Below are 16,065 nucleotides of genomic sequence, written 5' to 3' on the forward strand. Positions count from 1 at the left end.
TAAAAACAGTTTAAATGATTTCTTTCTTTTAAAGGGCAATAATGGCACCGCATTCTGCAATAGCCAATCGGTTTAACTGCTCAGCGGGAATTGCAATAATATTAATCATCCATGTGGGCAAGCTGCCACTGCAGAGAAGACTGCACACCTTCATTTGAATAAAAACCAACAAAGAATTGACAAATACACCTTGCTCCTATGGGGCACTTTACAGTGAACACTAGTTATTCTTTCTCTCCAGGCCCTATACATGATTTTTAAGTGAGGAGGAATTATTACAGTTAAAATCATTGACATTACAGCCAGGGGCGGATTGGTCATAGGGCTCACCAGGAAGATTCCTGGTAGGTTGATGTGTCAGTGGGGCCTATTTGTGTGTTGTCATGTGACCCCACCCACCACATGACAGGCAGGTCACCGCACTCAGTACACTGCATTGTCCCCATTCATTCTGTTGTTCCATCTCTGCAGTACAGCATTTCTTTCATCCAGTGATGCTGTCATTGCTACACGATATGTTATACCTCTTGTGCTGCCCATGTCGGGCCACTTCTACAAAATTTTACAGGGCCACTTTTAGTTCCCAATCCGCCTCTGGTCTCAGACACAGCTGCAGCAAATGATGTGAGGAAGGCCGCAATTGCGTACAATCAAGCCCTATGAGGAGGGGTCCTGCCTCTCCTCAACAGACCCCACCCCCCCATCAGACCACACCTCCATTAGGGCTTCTTCCATTAATGTCCCTGGCTGGCTTTCCATCCCAGTCCGTCCCTGATTATAGCCAAGTTAAATAAACATATCACAGCAGGCATTATAATGCAAGCTGGCCCACTTACACAGTAGGGTGCTTCAGTATGTCTGCTTATCAGTGAAATGTTTTTAAACCACTGGCATCTCCGCAATATGGGCAGTAGGTGACAGCTTTTTACGTGGGCACCCTGGGAGATGCAGGAGCGGGAGGATCCAGTGGGAGGTGTGTGTGAGATGGGACATGGCGCTGTGAATTGCACAATTTGGACTGATTGGGGAGGCTGGTCCATTGTCTTGGGCATATGGGACAGTTGCCTGAAAATCAGGAGTCTTTCCAGACTTTTAAGGAGAGTAGGCATGTATTATTGTGCAGCAGAAAGAAGGCAAATTGCAAGGAAGTCATTGGAATTACTAAGCAGTATATGGAATTTACATTACACGCTGTTGAGTAAACATATTCTTCATATTCTCCGATATGCCATTGCTGGTAAAGCTAGAGTATATTCATTTACTGCATGAGGTATGGGTTAGGGCACTTTTGTTAAGTTACAAAATCCAGTTATGTAAATTTGGTCCCGGGAAACATACTAGAAAAAGTTTTTAATAAAACAACTAAAAATTTAGTAATATACAAGTCTAATAGCCTTCAAAACCCCAAACTAACCTCAACTAAGCATATGCCAAAATAATCAATACATAATGACATATGTACATATTTTACATCGAGCAGTAATTATTTGCAGCAGTGTAGTGGACTATTCAGCCTCCACAAGGTTATAGAGTAGGCAGTGTTTTCTTAGCAGTACACCAGGATACTTACTGCGCACTGATTTCAATATTGTTTGACATTCTTCAATTTAAGTTCTGAAGAAAGGCATAGTAGTTTCTAAGATGCTGAAAGCTCCCAGAGAATAAACCCCATATATTAAATCCCTGTACGGTGCAATCAAACTAAAAATTGTTTATTTATAAAGATGTCATTATTGAAGTAAGAGCTGTGTCAAAAAGCTTAAAGAAGTTAGGGCAGTGCAGATGTTAAATAACTAAGTGAAGTTTTGTTTGTGTGGTAGTTTGATACCATCACAGTGACCTGGCATGTCTCCTACCACAAGAAACGCCATTTTATTTTACAGTTCAAAATTGTTCTGGTTCAGTTCAAAATTGTTACATAATAATTTAAAGTATTTTATAGAGAGTTTTAAATTGAGCACAAAAGTCTTAATTCAACCAGTGGTTTTATTATTCAATACTTTAATTTATTTAGCTAACAAGAAATAAATACACAGACAACTGTATTGCCAAATAAAAAGGCCGCAGCCTAATTTATTGAACTGGAATTTTAGTTATGAAGAGTGGCAAGAACAAACAGTGCCAACCCCTTGGCCACAGCCAGTGGCATTAGAAGGGGAATGTGGGCTTCTCCTCAGTGACAGGAGCCAAGTTCTGCAGTGTAACATTCTCCTGCAGCACCTGGGTCCTGTCATAGCTGAGGAGGATGCTGGGCACACCTCCCGGAGTGATGAAATCGGGGGATACCCACAAAGCCACACCCATTTTTAACTAGGTCAGGCCGCTATCCTGGATTCCCCACAATGCCACACCCCCTTTCTAACTAGGCCACTTCGTCGCCAGTTCCAGTGATGCCTCTTGCCACAGCCATATAAGATATTTAAATAAATGGGGTCACACCTACCCCAGCCACTGGCGTACCTTTTATGAGTGCAAGGTGTGCGATGCACACAAGCCCCTGGGTCCAAGGGACCCACATACAGCACACCCTGCACCCATTTAGTTATACTTACCACTCCGTCGGCCCGGTGCTGCTGTTGAGCTGCAGAAATCACTGGGAAAATGGCCACCGCTCAATGCCAGAGTCAACTGCATAGCCAGAGAGAAAAAGGGGGCCCAATCGGAGCCTGCACACAGCCACCTCCTTTCTTAAAGCACCTTTGACCCCAGCACAACCTGAATTGGACAGTACGAGTTCTCCCTCCCCTTAATTGGTCTAGCACTATCCCCTCTTTGAGATTTCGACCAAGTTGAGACAATCAGCAGTTCTCAAAGGGGGAATGACACCCAACCGCTTATGCGCTACAAGAAGCAGCCTTGAAGCACTGCTTTTTTGCCAAGCTGCGCCTCACCTGGGAGCAAGGGTCACAAGAATGTTGCATTCCAATGAAATTAAAAGAAAAACACATAAAACAAATTAATCAGATGGGCGGGTGGGGATCACAAATGGAAAAGAATATGGAAGCTCTTTCTGCTTATTTATACACTGCCTAAGAACCCTTTCCACTAACACCTAATAGGCTAACTATCCCTGTCATTCAACACTGGTAATCTAACACAAAAGACACCCCTTTTAATCCCTAACCCACATCCATAAAAACCTGAGTGTTTATAAAGCATCAAACTTTAGTGTTCAGCTGCTTAAGTAAAGGCTTTCAGCAGATACATACAGTAGTCACAGCACCATTACAAAAAAGATGACCAAATAATGCATTGTAGTCATCCTTTTATATCTTTAAGTGGTAGTTTCTTAGGAGAAACTATAGACTAGCTGTGTCTATTAAAAGGAGTCTAGAAGAGTTGTGTTATACTCTAAGAACATTTTACAGTGTAGAATTTCAGAAACTGCATTTCTAATTGTAACTCCATATAAGTGAGTTAATCCATATCTAACATGACTGATAACCATGGTTTCCTATAAGATGAACTATGTGAGTATAACCAGATTGATTTTCATGCTATATCAAATTATATTTTAGGCTTAGTTGTAATTGTTTTTTTTTTTTTGTCATTCTGGTGAATGCATCATTTCATATATCTAAAAGTCAGAGGCTTTAAAGACTTTAAATAAAAAGTTAAATGAAGACCTTGTTGCTCATCCACTTTTTTTGGATGCAAATAGTGAGATTTTGCATATAGCACATGTGCAGATGCAAATTTAATGCATTTTTTTGATCTCCGACCAACTTGGACAAATCTTGGTTGAATCTGACTTTGAATGAAATAGATGTTTCAGAGTGGGAACTTGGAGGCGACAATGGTATCACACACACACACCAGTTTTGTCTTATGGGAGTGTCATGGGCATGTAGCTTGAGTTCTGTACTATGCTAAATTGAGCGTGCAGAGAAGGGGAACCTGTTTCAGATGTATCTCTTACACTGAGCATGGGCTGATATGAATGATGACTTTTGCAGCTGTGTATGGAAGAAAAGTGGGTGGAGCATCTTGCTGCATATAGCCACACAGCTCCTCACATTAGCCCTATGGAAACTTCTATTAGCATAAGGCAGTGAATCCGGCTTAAGTTGCATCAAGCAAACACAGCCACTTTGCGTCTGACTCAGAATCACCCCACTTGCTTTGGACTTTTCTGTGCTGAAAGAATCTGTAACAGCTCTGGATGGCATGCAGGTATGGTGTTTGTAGTCTCGGCAGCAACATGGTTTCTAAAAGCAAAGAGGGAGATATCGGTGCAATCCAGTACTGACTAAGGTTTGTGTACAACCAACTTAAAGATAAAGGGCCTGATGTGGATCTGATTCTGGGCTTAAATCAGAGCTGTAGGGAGGGGTGTGTGACCAGTGTAGATTCCCTAAGGCACGAGACCAAGGAGTGACATTGTCATTGCTCCAGTGGCACGCTTTTACAGCTTTAGACTGTAGAGGAGCTCATTTAGGACCAGCTACCTGTATGCTATCGATATGGCCCACTCTTCATGATGTCATAATATCACATGTTTGGGCAGTACGGGTGGTGTAATGGTTAGCATTACTGCCTCACAGCACTGAGGTCATGGGTTCGATTCCCACCATGGCCCAAACTGTGGGGAGTTTGTATATTCTCCCTGTGCTTGCGTGGGTTTCACCCAGGTACTCCGGTTTCCTCCCACATTCCGAAAATATACTGATAGGTTGATTGGCTCCCATCAAAATTTACCCTAGTGTGAATGTTTGTGCGTGTACATGTGGTAGGGAATATAGATTATAGGAACGGATGTGAATGGTCAAATATTCTCTGTAAAGTGCTGTGCTATATAAATAACTGGTAATAAATAAATAATGTCCTGGTGTGGAGGTTTAGTGGGAGCTGGCACAGGTAAGGAATATGAAGGAGGCAGTTGTACTGCAATCCAAAATTCAAATAGTGGAGCCACACCAACTGCCAGCCAAAATGCTGTCTCCTCTATTTGAATTTTGGACTGCGCTGCAACTGCCACTGGAGAATAGATATTGAGCTCTTCTTTTTTAAAGAAACTTATCTTTATCTCCAGAAAACATAAACATCACATTTTCCAGCTTTTTTGAGATAATTATTTTTATTAAATATCCCCCTATATCCCTTACCCTCCACCACCTCTGATGGGAGGCTATTCCACTTATCCACTACCCTTTTGTATGAAGTAATGCTTCCTCATATTTCCCTGAACGTACCTCCCTCCAGTTTCAGCGCATGTCCTTGTGTTCTAATACTTTTTCTCCTTTGAAGAATGCTTCCCTCCTGTACCTTTATAAAACCCTAGATATATTTAAAAGTTTCTATCATGTCCCCCCTTTCCCTATTCTGCTCCAAACTATACATATTACAGGTTGAGTATCCCTTATCCAAAATGCTTGGGACCAGAGGTATTTTGGATAACGGATTTTTCCGTATTTTGGAATAATTAGATACCATAATGAGATATCATGGTGATGGGACCTAAATCTAAGCACAGAATGCATTTATGTTTCATATACACCTTATACACACAGCCTGAAGGTAATTTTTGCCAATATTTTTTATAACTTTGTGCATTAACCAAAGTGTGTGTACATACACACAATTCATTTATGTTTCATATACACCTTGTATACACAGCCTGAAGGTCATTTAATACAATATTATTAATAACTTTGTTAAACTGAGCCATCAAAAAACAAAGATTTCACTATCTCACTCTCACTCAAAAAAGTCCGTATTTCGGAATATTCCGTATTTCGGAATATATGGATATGGGATACTCAACCTGTAATATATTTTAGTCTTTCCTGTTAAGTTTTTTTGCTGTAGGCCATGCACCATTTTAGTTGGCCTTCTTTGAACAGTCTCTGTTATTTATATCCTTCTGGAAATATGGCCTCTAAAACTGAACACAGTATTCTAGATAAGGCTGTACCAATGACCTATACAGTGGCATTAATACTTCTTATTCCTGCTACGGATTCCTCTCCCTATGCAAACAAGCATCTGACTTGCCTTCTTAATTGCATTGTTACTGTCAAGTCATCTGAAATTGTGACTTTTTAATCCCTTTCCTCCTCAGGAGTTTTCATTATAATGCCCTGGATACTATATTTAGCCTTTGGGTTTTTGAGACCCAAGTCCATGATTTTGCATTTTTTGACATTAAACTGTAGTTGCCACGTTCTTGACCATTCCTCTAATCTACCTAGATCCTCAATCATTTGTTTTATCCCTCATGGTGTATCTACCCTGTGTCATCTGCAAAAAGGCAACCCCTCAGTACCAATTGCAATGTCATCATCAAAGATGTTTAAAAGCACTGGCCTAAGTACAGATCCCTGGGGTATTACACTTATCCTTTCCCTCCTGTGAATGCACTCCATTTACTGTTTCCTATCCTGCAACCAAGATCTCATCCATTCAACCATTTTATAAATTATAATCCAATACCAAGATTTCCGGTTTATTTAGCAGTTTGCAATGTGGGACCATGTCGACGAACCCCTTGATCTATTACTTAAACAAGTCAATAAAATTTGTTTTGGCATGATCTTCCCCCAGCATATCCATGCTTTTGGATCCATGGGATCCTGTACATTACTGGATGTGTGAAATTCTACAACTATTTTCTTTAATAGCGTTTCTAATATTATTCTTACTACTGATGTAAGGCTCACTGGTCAGTAGTTGTTTGCCTCTTCCTTGCTTTCACTTTTGTGAAGTGGGATTACAATTGCTATTTCTCTGACGTCCTAGTGGATGCTGGGACTCCGTCAGGACCATGGGGATTAGCGGCTCCGCAGGAGACAGGGCACAAAAATAAAAGCTTTAGGACTAGGTGGTGTGCACTGGCTCCTCCCCCTATGACCCTCCTCCAAGCCTCAGTTAGGTTTTTGTGCCCGTCCGAGCAGGGTGCAATCTAGGTGGCTCTCCTAAAGAGCTGCTTAGAAAAAGTTATTAGGTTTTTTATTTTCAGTGAGTCCTGCTGGCAACAGGCTCACTGCAACGAGGGACTTAGGGGAGAAGAAGTGAACTCACCTGCGTGCAGGATGGATTGGCTTCTTAGGCTACTGGATCCCATTAGCTCCAGAGGGATCGAACACAGGCCCAGCCATGGAGTCCGGTCCCGGAGCCGCGCCGCCGACCCCCTTGCAGATGCCGAAAAGTGAAGAGGTCCAGAAACCGGCGGCAGAAGACTTTTCAGTCTTCATGAGGTAGCGCACAGCTGCAGTGTTGTTGTCAGCACACTTCACACCAGCGGTCACTGAGGGTGCAGGGCGCTGGGGGGGGGGCGCCCTGGGCAGCAATGATAATACCTTGTTCTGGCTAAAAATACATCACATATAGCCCCTGGGGCTATATGGATGTATTTAACCCCTGCCAGGTCTCACAAACACCGGGAGAAGAGCCCGCCGAAATAGGGGGCGGGGCCTATCTCCTCAGCACACAGCGCTATTTTCCTGCACAGCTCCGCTGCGAGGAAGGCTCCCAGGACTCTCCCCTGCACTGCACTACAGAAACAGGGTAAAAAAACAGAGAGGGGGGGCACTTTTTTGGCGATATTGATATATTAAGCTGCTATAAAGGAAACAACACTTCTGTAGGGTTGTTCCTATATATTTATAGCGCTTGGGTGTGTGCTGGCAAACTCTCCCTCTGTCTCCCCAAAGGGCTAGTGGGGTCCTGTCTTCGATAAGAGCATTCCCTGTGTGTCTGCTGTGTGTCGGTACGTGTGTGTCGACATGTATGAGGACGATGTTGGTGTGGAGGCGGAGCAATTGCCGGTAATGGTGATGTCACCCCCTAGGGAGTCGACACCGGAATGGATGGCTTTGTTTATGGAATTACGTGATAATGTCAACACGTTACAAAACTCAGTTGACGACATGAGACGGCCGGCAAACCAGTTAGTACCTGTCCAGGCGTCTCAGACACCGTCAGGGGCTGTAAAACGCCCTTTACCGCAGTCGGTCGACACAGACCCAGACACGGACACCGAATCTAGTGTCGACGGTGAAGAAACAAACGTATTTTCCAGTAGGGCCACACGTTATATGATCACGGCAATGAAGGAGACTTTGCATATCTCTGATACTGCAAGTACCACAAAAAGGGGTATTATGTGGGGTCTGAAAAAACTACCTGTAGTTTTTCCTGAATCAGAGGAATTAAATGAAGTGTGTGATGAAGCGTGGGTTAACCCCGATAGAAAACTGCTAATTTCAAAAGAAGTTATTGGCATTATATCCTTTCCCGCCAGAGGTTAGGGCGCGCTGGGAAACACCCCCTAGGGTGGATAAGGCACTCACACGCTTATCAAAACAAGTGGCATTACCGTCTCCTGAAACGGCCGCCCTCAAGGATCCAGCTGATAGGAGGCTGGAAACTACCCTAAAAAGTATATACACTCATGCTGGTGTTATACTGCGACCAGCCATCGCCTCTGCATGGATGTGCAGTGCTGGGGTGGTTTGGTTGGATTCCCTGACTGAAAATATTGATACCCTGGATAGGGACAGTATTTTATTGACTATAGAGCAATTAAAGGATGCTTTTCTTTATATGCGAGATGCTCAGAGGGATATTTGCACTCTGGCATCGAGAGTAAGTGCGATGTCCATATCTGCCAGAAGAAGTTATGGACGCGACAGTGGTCAGGTGATGCGGATTCCAAACGGCATATGGAAGTATTGCCGTATAAAGGGGAGGAATTATTTGGGGTCGGTCTATCGGATTTGGTGGCCACGGCAACTGCCGGGAAATCCACCTTTTTACCTCAGGTCCCCTCCCAACAGAAAAAGACACTGTCTTTTCAGCCGCAGTCCTTTCGTTCCTATAAGAACAAGCGGGCAAAAGGACAGTCATATCTGCCCCGAGGCAAAGGAAAGGGTAAGAGAGTGCACCAAGCAGCTCCCTCCCAGGAGCAGAAGCCCTCCCCGGCTTCTGCAAAGCCCTCAGCATGACGTTGGGGCTTTACAAGCGGACTCAGGGGCGGTGGGGGGTCGACTCAAGAATTTCAGCGCACAGTGGGCTCACTCACAGGTGGACCCCTGGATCCTGCAGGTAGTATCTCAGGGTTACAGGTTGGAATTCGAGAAGTCTCCCCCTCGCCGGTTCCTAAAGTCTGCTCTGCCAACGTCTCCCTCAGACAGGGCGACGGTATTGGAAGCCATTCACAAGCTGTATTCTCAGCAGGTGATAGTCAAGGTACCCCTCCTACAACAGGGAAAGGGGTATTATTCCACACTATTTGTGGTACCGAAGCCGGACGGCTCGGTAAGACCTATTCTAAATCTGAAATCTTTGAACCTGTACATACAAAAATTCAAGTTCAAGATGGAGTCACTCAGAGCAGTGATAGCGAATCTGGAAGAAGGGGACTTTATGGTGTCCCTGGACATCAAGGATGCTTACCTGCATGTCCCAATTTGCCCTTCACATCAAGGGTACCTCAGGTTCGTGGTGCAAAACTGTCATTATCAGTTTCAGACGCTGCCGTTTGGATTGTCCACGGCACCTCGGGTCTTTACCAAGGTAATGGCCGAAATGATGTTTCTTCTGCGAAGAAAAGGCGTATTAATTACCCCTTACTTGGACGATCTCCTGATAAGGGCAAGGTCCAGAGAACAGCTGGGGGACGTAGTAGCACTAACCCAAGTAGTGCTGCAACAGCACGGGTGGATTCTGAATTTTCCAAAATCTCAATTGACCCCGACGACACGTCTGCTGTTCCTGGGAATGATTCTGGACACGGTTCAGAAAAAGGTGTTTCTTCCGGAGGAGAAAGCCAGGGAGTTATCCGAACTTGTCAGGAACCTCCTAAAACCAGGAAAAGTGTCTGTGCATCAATGCACAAGAGTCCTGGGAAAAATGGTGGCTTCTTACGAAGCGATTCCATTCGGCAGATTCCACGCACGAACTTTTCAGTGGGATCTGCTGGACAAATGGTCCGGATCGCATCTGCAGATGCATCAGCGGATAACTTTGTCTCCACGGACAAGGGTGTCTCTTCTGTGGTGGTTGCAGAGTGCTCATCTGTTAGAGGGCCGCAGATTCGGCATACAGGACTGGGTCCTGGTGACCACGGATGCCAGTCTGAGAGGCTGGGGAGCGGTCACACAGGGAAGAAACTTCCAGGGAGTGTGGTCAAGCCTGGAGATGTCTCTTCACATAAATATACTGGAGCTAAGAGCGATTAACAATGCTCTAAGCCTGGCAAAACCCCTGCTTCAGGGTCAGCCGGTGTTGATCCAGTCGGACAACATCACGGCAGTCGCCCACGTAAACAGACAGGGCGGCACAAGAAGCAGGAGGGCAATGGCAGAAGCTGCAAGGATTCTTCGCTGGGCGGAAGATCATGTGATAGCACTGTCAGCAGTGTTCATTCCGGGAGTGGACAACTGGGAAGCGGACTTCCTCAGCAGACACGATCTACACCCGGGAGAGTGGGGACTTCATCCAGAAGTCTTCCACATGATTGTGAACCGTTGGGAAAAACCAAAGGTGGATATGATGGCGTCCCGCCTCAACAAAAAACTGGACAGGTATTGCGCCAGGTCAAGAGACCCTCAGGCAAGAGCTGTGGACGCTCTGGTAACACCGTGGGTGTTCCAGTCAGTGTATGTGTTTCCTCCTCTGCCTCTCATACCAAAAGTACTGAGAATTATACGGCACAGGGGAGTAAGAACGATACTCGTGGCTCCGGATTGGCCAAGAAGAACTTGGTACCCAGAACTTCAGGAGATGCTCACGAAAGATCCGTGGCCTCTACCTCTAAGACGGGACCTGCTTCAGCAGGGACCGTGTCTATTCCAAGACTTACCGCGGCTGCGTTTGACGGCATGGCGGTTGAACGCCGAATTCTAAGGGAAAAAGGCATTCCGGAAGAGGTCATCCCTACCCTGGTAAAAGCCAGGAAGGAGGTGACTGCACAACATTATCACCGCATTTGGAGAAAATATGTTGCGTGGTGTGAGGCCAGGAAGGCCCCGACGGAGGAATTTCAACTGGGTCGATTCCTACATTTCCTGCAAACAGGATTGTCTATGGGCCTCAAATTAGGGTCCATTAAGGTTCAAATTTCGGCCCTGTCGATTTTCTTCCAGAAAGAATTGGCTTCAGTTCCTGAAGTCCAGACTTTTGTAAAAGGAGTACTACATATACAGCCCCCGGTTGTGCCCCCAGTGGCTCCGTGGGATCTTAATGTAGTTTTGGATTTTCTCAAATCCCATTGGTTTGAGCCACTCAAATCGGTGGATTTGAAATATCTTACATGGAAAGTAACCATGCTACTGGCCCTGGCTTCAGCCAGGAGAGTGTCAGAATTGGCGGCTTTATCGTATAAAAGCCCATATCTGATTTTCCATTCGGACAGGGCAGAACTGCGGACGCGTCCTCAGTTTCTGCTTAAGGTGGTTTCAGCGTTTCACCTGAACCAGCCTATTGTGGTGCCTGCGGCTACTAGCGATTTGGAGGATTCCAAGTTGCTGGACGTTGTCAGGGCATTGAAAATATATATATTTCAAGGACGGCTGGAGTCAGAAAATCTGACTCGCTGTTTATACTGTATGCACCCAACAAGCTGGGTGCTCCTGCTTCTAAGCAGACGATTGCTCGTTGGATTTGTAGCACAATTCAACTTGCACATTCTGTGGCAGGCCTGCCACAGCCTAAATCTATCAAGGCCCATTCCACAAGGAAGGTGGGCTCATCTTGGGCGGCTGCCCGAGGGGTCTCGGCATTACAACTCTGCCGAGCAGCTACGTGGTCGGGGGAGAACACGTTTGTAAAATTCTACAAATTTGATACCCTGGCTAAAGAGGACCTGGAGTTCTCTCATTCGGTGCTGCAGAGTCATCCGCACTCTCCCGCCCGTTTGGGAGCTTTGGTATAATCCCCATGGTCCTGACGGAGTCCCAGCATCCACTAGGACGTCAGAGAAAATAAGATTTTACTTACCGATAAATCTATTTCTCGTAGTCCGTAGTGGATGCTGGGCGCCCATCCCAAGTGCGGATTGTCTGCAATACTTGTACATAGTTATTGTTACAAAAAAATCGGGTTGTTATTGTTGTGAGCCGTCTGTTCAGAGGCTCCTACGTTTGTCATACTGTTAACTGGGTTCAGATCACAAGTTGTACGGTGTGATTGGTGTGGCTGGTATGAGTCTTACCCGGGATTCAAAATCCTTCCTTATTGTGTACGCTCGTCCGGGCACAGTATCCTAACTGAGGCTTGGAGGAGGGTCATAGGGGGAGGAGCCAGTGCACACCACCTAGTCCTAAAGCTTTTATTTTTGTGCCCTGTCTCCTGCGGAGCCGCTAATCCCCATGGTCCTGACGGAGTCCCAGCATCCACTACGGACTACGAGAAATAGATTTATCGGTAAGTAAAATCTTATTTTTCCAGTACTCTGGAATTACTCCTGTAGCTAGTGTCTGGTTGAATAATTATGTTATCAGAACACCTTTAAGCTCTTTTAGTATCATTGGAAGTATACCACTAGGCCCCATTGATTTCCCAACTTTCAGTTTAGAGAGTTCTGTAGGACCTTCTCCTCTGTACGTGTACTTTTATCTACCACATTTTATGAATGTCCTTGCAACTTAACTGTGGCCTCTTCCCTTCCACGTCTGTAGTGAATACTGAGCAAAAATGATTATTGGATGATCTGCTATTGCCTTGTCTCCCTTAACCAGACTCTCACTTTCTGTCTTAAGGTTTTTTATTCCTACGTTTTATTTTCTCCTTTGACTTATATACTTAAAAAAAGTTTTGTCACCTTTACCTACTGACTGGGCCATTTTCTCTTCAGCTTGTGCCTTTGCACATCTGATTACCTTCTTAGCCTTCTTCCATCTGAAAAGGTATACCTCTTTGTCTTCATTATTCTGAGTCTGCTTATATTTCCTAAAGGCCATCTATTGTGCTTTCACACTAGTTGATACAGTACTTCTTTTATAAACCACACTGGCTTCCTTTTGCTGATGCTTCTCTTAACCCTTTTGATACAAAGGAAGGTTGCCTTTTGTATTGCACTTTTTAATTTTTTTCCTACCACTCCTGCACTACTTCCAAGTTCCTTCAATCTGCTAATGAATTACTAACAAACTCACCATCTCTGCAAAGTCAGCCTTCCTAAAATCTAACACTTTTGTTTGTGTATGGCATGAGTTGGAACCTGTTTAAATACTAAACTCTACTGGTTGATGATCACTGGATCCTACTGTAGGTGCCCACTCACATTTATGGCTGATGAGTATCAAGTATAAAATAACATGTTTGCGAGTGGGCTCTCTCAGCAATTGCTAGAAAGTCACCACTTATAATGGAAATTGCAACAGACAGCTCCCAGTTGACATCAGGTAAATTAAAGTTTCCCATGATTATGTATTTGTCCCACATTTCTATGGTCTATGATGTCCTGCAATAGGTGCCTGCCCAGCTCCTCTCCCTGGCCTTGTAGTCTACAGATTACCCCAGTCTGTTTTTTTCTTCAATATTTGTATGAAAGTAGTATTTAGGCTGTTTTTCGCAGACATTGCTACTCTTCCTCTGATTTCTCCCATTCTGTCCTCTCTAAATAAAGCATAGCCTGGTATAGCTATATGCCAGTCATGATTTGCACCATGGCTGTGTAATTGCCACAATATCTAGATCATCCCTTGTCACCATTGCAATTAGTTCTGGAATTTTAGCTCTTATGCTCCTGCCGTTAACACACATAGCTTTTAGAGTTTTACTGGGTGTATCACTGATTCTTAGCCATGGTCAGACAATACATAAAATATGTTAATGTTTAAGTTGAAATTATCTGGTCTCAGATGTTGTTCATTGTTCTTTAAAAATTGTCATACTTTGTAATCTCAACACTTATGTGGGAAATTCAATTAGCCACAATAATTATTTTTTTTAAATGGGACTTTACCACAATTTTTTTTTGTGACGGTCCAATTAGAGCGCATTTTTACCTCACGAAAAACTACCTGTTTTTCACACAAAAACACATAAAATTCTGTGATAGGTTCACAGACCTATATGTCTTCATTTCCGTGATCACGAAAAACAGGATCAATTACCCCGCTGTAAATTACCATAGGCAGTTGAATTCCCCCTTAGTATATTTCAACATCAGCCAACGCCCCTTTAGCTGAGTGCTAAGAAATAGTAGGTCTGATTGAGAAAGGCTGCAGCTGAACCCAAATGATCAGCTGATCAAAGGGGTTAATGACCCTGTTTTAAGTAAACCCCAAGCCATGTATGCTCCATAAATTATATTTCACTGAACAACATCTTCAAACCAGGCAATACCAATTACAAGCAAGTAATAATATCACACACGTCTGTACTTTTAAATAGACAGCCGATTATGCATCAGGGTGAATACAGATTGGGAATTGTAGTTGTTTGCAGGATGTAAATGGAAATGCACACATATTTTTAAATACACAGCTGATTATGCATCACCGTGAACACAGATTGGTTATTTCTATTGATTTGTAAATTTGATATCAACAAAGTTCACCTTCATGAAATTCTATTATTAGAAAACGACATCATTGTGCCAGCTGTATAATGAGAATTTTTTGTTTATTGTTGAATTTTTAAACACAGTACAGATATCTGGAGACCATTTTGTCCACGATTCATTAATTATTAGAGGATGTTGGGAATAGGAAAAAGTGCACATCTGTCAATAATGTGTTCCTGTGGAGTTTTTTCCAGTTTGTTTCCCAAAGTTAACTGTTTATATTTCAGCAAACAGATGTGAATATCCAAACAGAGAGTAAAGCAACTATATATTAGTACAGATCATCGTATACCCCTTTTCCACTAAAGTCACGGGTCTGACCCGGGGTTTGGAACACGGTTCCAAGCCAGGTCAGACCCGAGAGACATGAACATCTTTCCACTGCAGCACGACCCAGGAATATCCCAGGTCGGCGCCGTTTACATTGCACCTGGGTGCAGTGTCTTCTGGCCGGCGCTTGGAGATGACGTCATCTCCAAGCGCCGGGAAAACTGGCAGATCGGGACCCTCGGGGCATGTCTTCAGTCCCGTTAGGCCACGCCTTAAATTCACAGGTGCCCACCGTCACGCTGGTGGCAAGCCCAGCACTCTGGAAGCTGCTGGGCTGCCCCCAGCCTCTGGCACACACTTTCCTGGCCAGCATTGCTGTCTGCATAGTAGGACAGACAGCAGCGCTGACAGCATGTGCTGTCCCCTCCAACCTCCCGACCACCCGCCGGACACTGCAGTCAGGGAGGTATGGGCTCTAGGCATGCTGTAATCGTGTCCCAGGTCGGATGACCCGGGTAACCCGTTTACACTACACCCTTACCCGGGTCATTTCCAGGTCCAACCCAGGTAGCTATCCGGGTAGGATTCACTTGACCCGTTTTTTTTCTGAGGGAGCCGTTTCCACTACCAAAAACCCGGGTCGATGCGCGCCACCTGTGCAAAAACTCGTTTTTTTTAGCTAGTGTAAAAGGGGTATTAATATGTACAAGGCCTTATGAAGGAGCAATGCTATTGGGCCTAATTTAGATGCAGTTGCAAAGCAGTCATTGTCTGCAGATCAATGCTTTCTTACTGTGCATGCAACTGAGCCACAGTGCACACACGCAGCAAGTGAATTGCAATGGTGGTTAAGCAGAGGAATTAGCCGCAAAGTGAGTGACAGGAAAACAACATTTTGGGGTGGGAACGGGAAGTAGTCAGGTAAACGCAGGCGTGTCATGCTGTTTAGATGGCGTTTTCTGGGCGTGCATAAATTAGCAGTTGCAACCTTATTTGCTACTGGAGAGCCCTCTGCGTCCTTGGAGAGCAGCTCATCTTGCACATCTACAGAGGTCCTCAGACTCTGCCACATGACCTGATTTGCGACTGATGTATCAGCAATTATATGCTGTCGGACGGAAATGGTGCGATAGCAGTGGACTTCCCTATGCTCAGGTTAGCTTCTGCACATATTAGGATATAATCACAAGTGCATATGGCAAAAGAGAGCAACAGCAGCAGGTACAACCACATCTGAATTAAGAACCTTTTTCAGTATCAGATGCAGTTTTGCTAATTTAGCA

At 44.4% G+C, this 16,065-nt stretch overlaps 1 protein-coding gene across 7 annotated transcripts in view; it reads left to right on the plus strand.

Annotated features, from left to right (window-relative positions):
- Positions 1–16,065, plus strand: part of BMPR1B (bone morphogenetic protein receptor type 1B) — an 804,535-nt gene that overhangs the window by 140,621 nt on the left and 647,849 nt on the right. The gene's annotated exons all lie outside the window — the stretch shown is intronic.

This window comes from Pseudophryne corroboree, chromosome 1 (assembly GCF_028390025.1).
Source record: "Pseudophryne corroboree isolate aPseCor3 chromosome 1, aPseCor3.hap2, whole genome shotgun sequence".
In the NCBI taxonomy this organism is placed as follows: Eukaryota; Metazoa; Chordata; class Amphibia; order Anura; family Myobatrachidae; genus Pseudophryne; species Pseudophryne corroboree.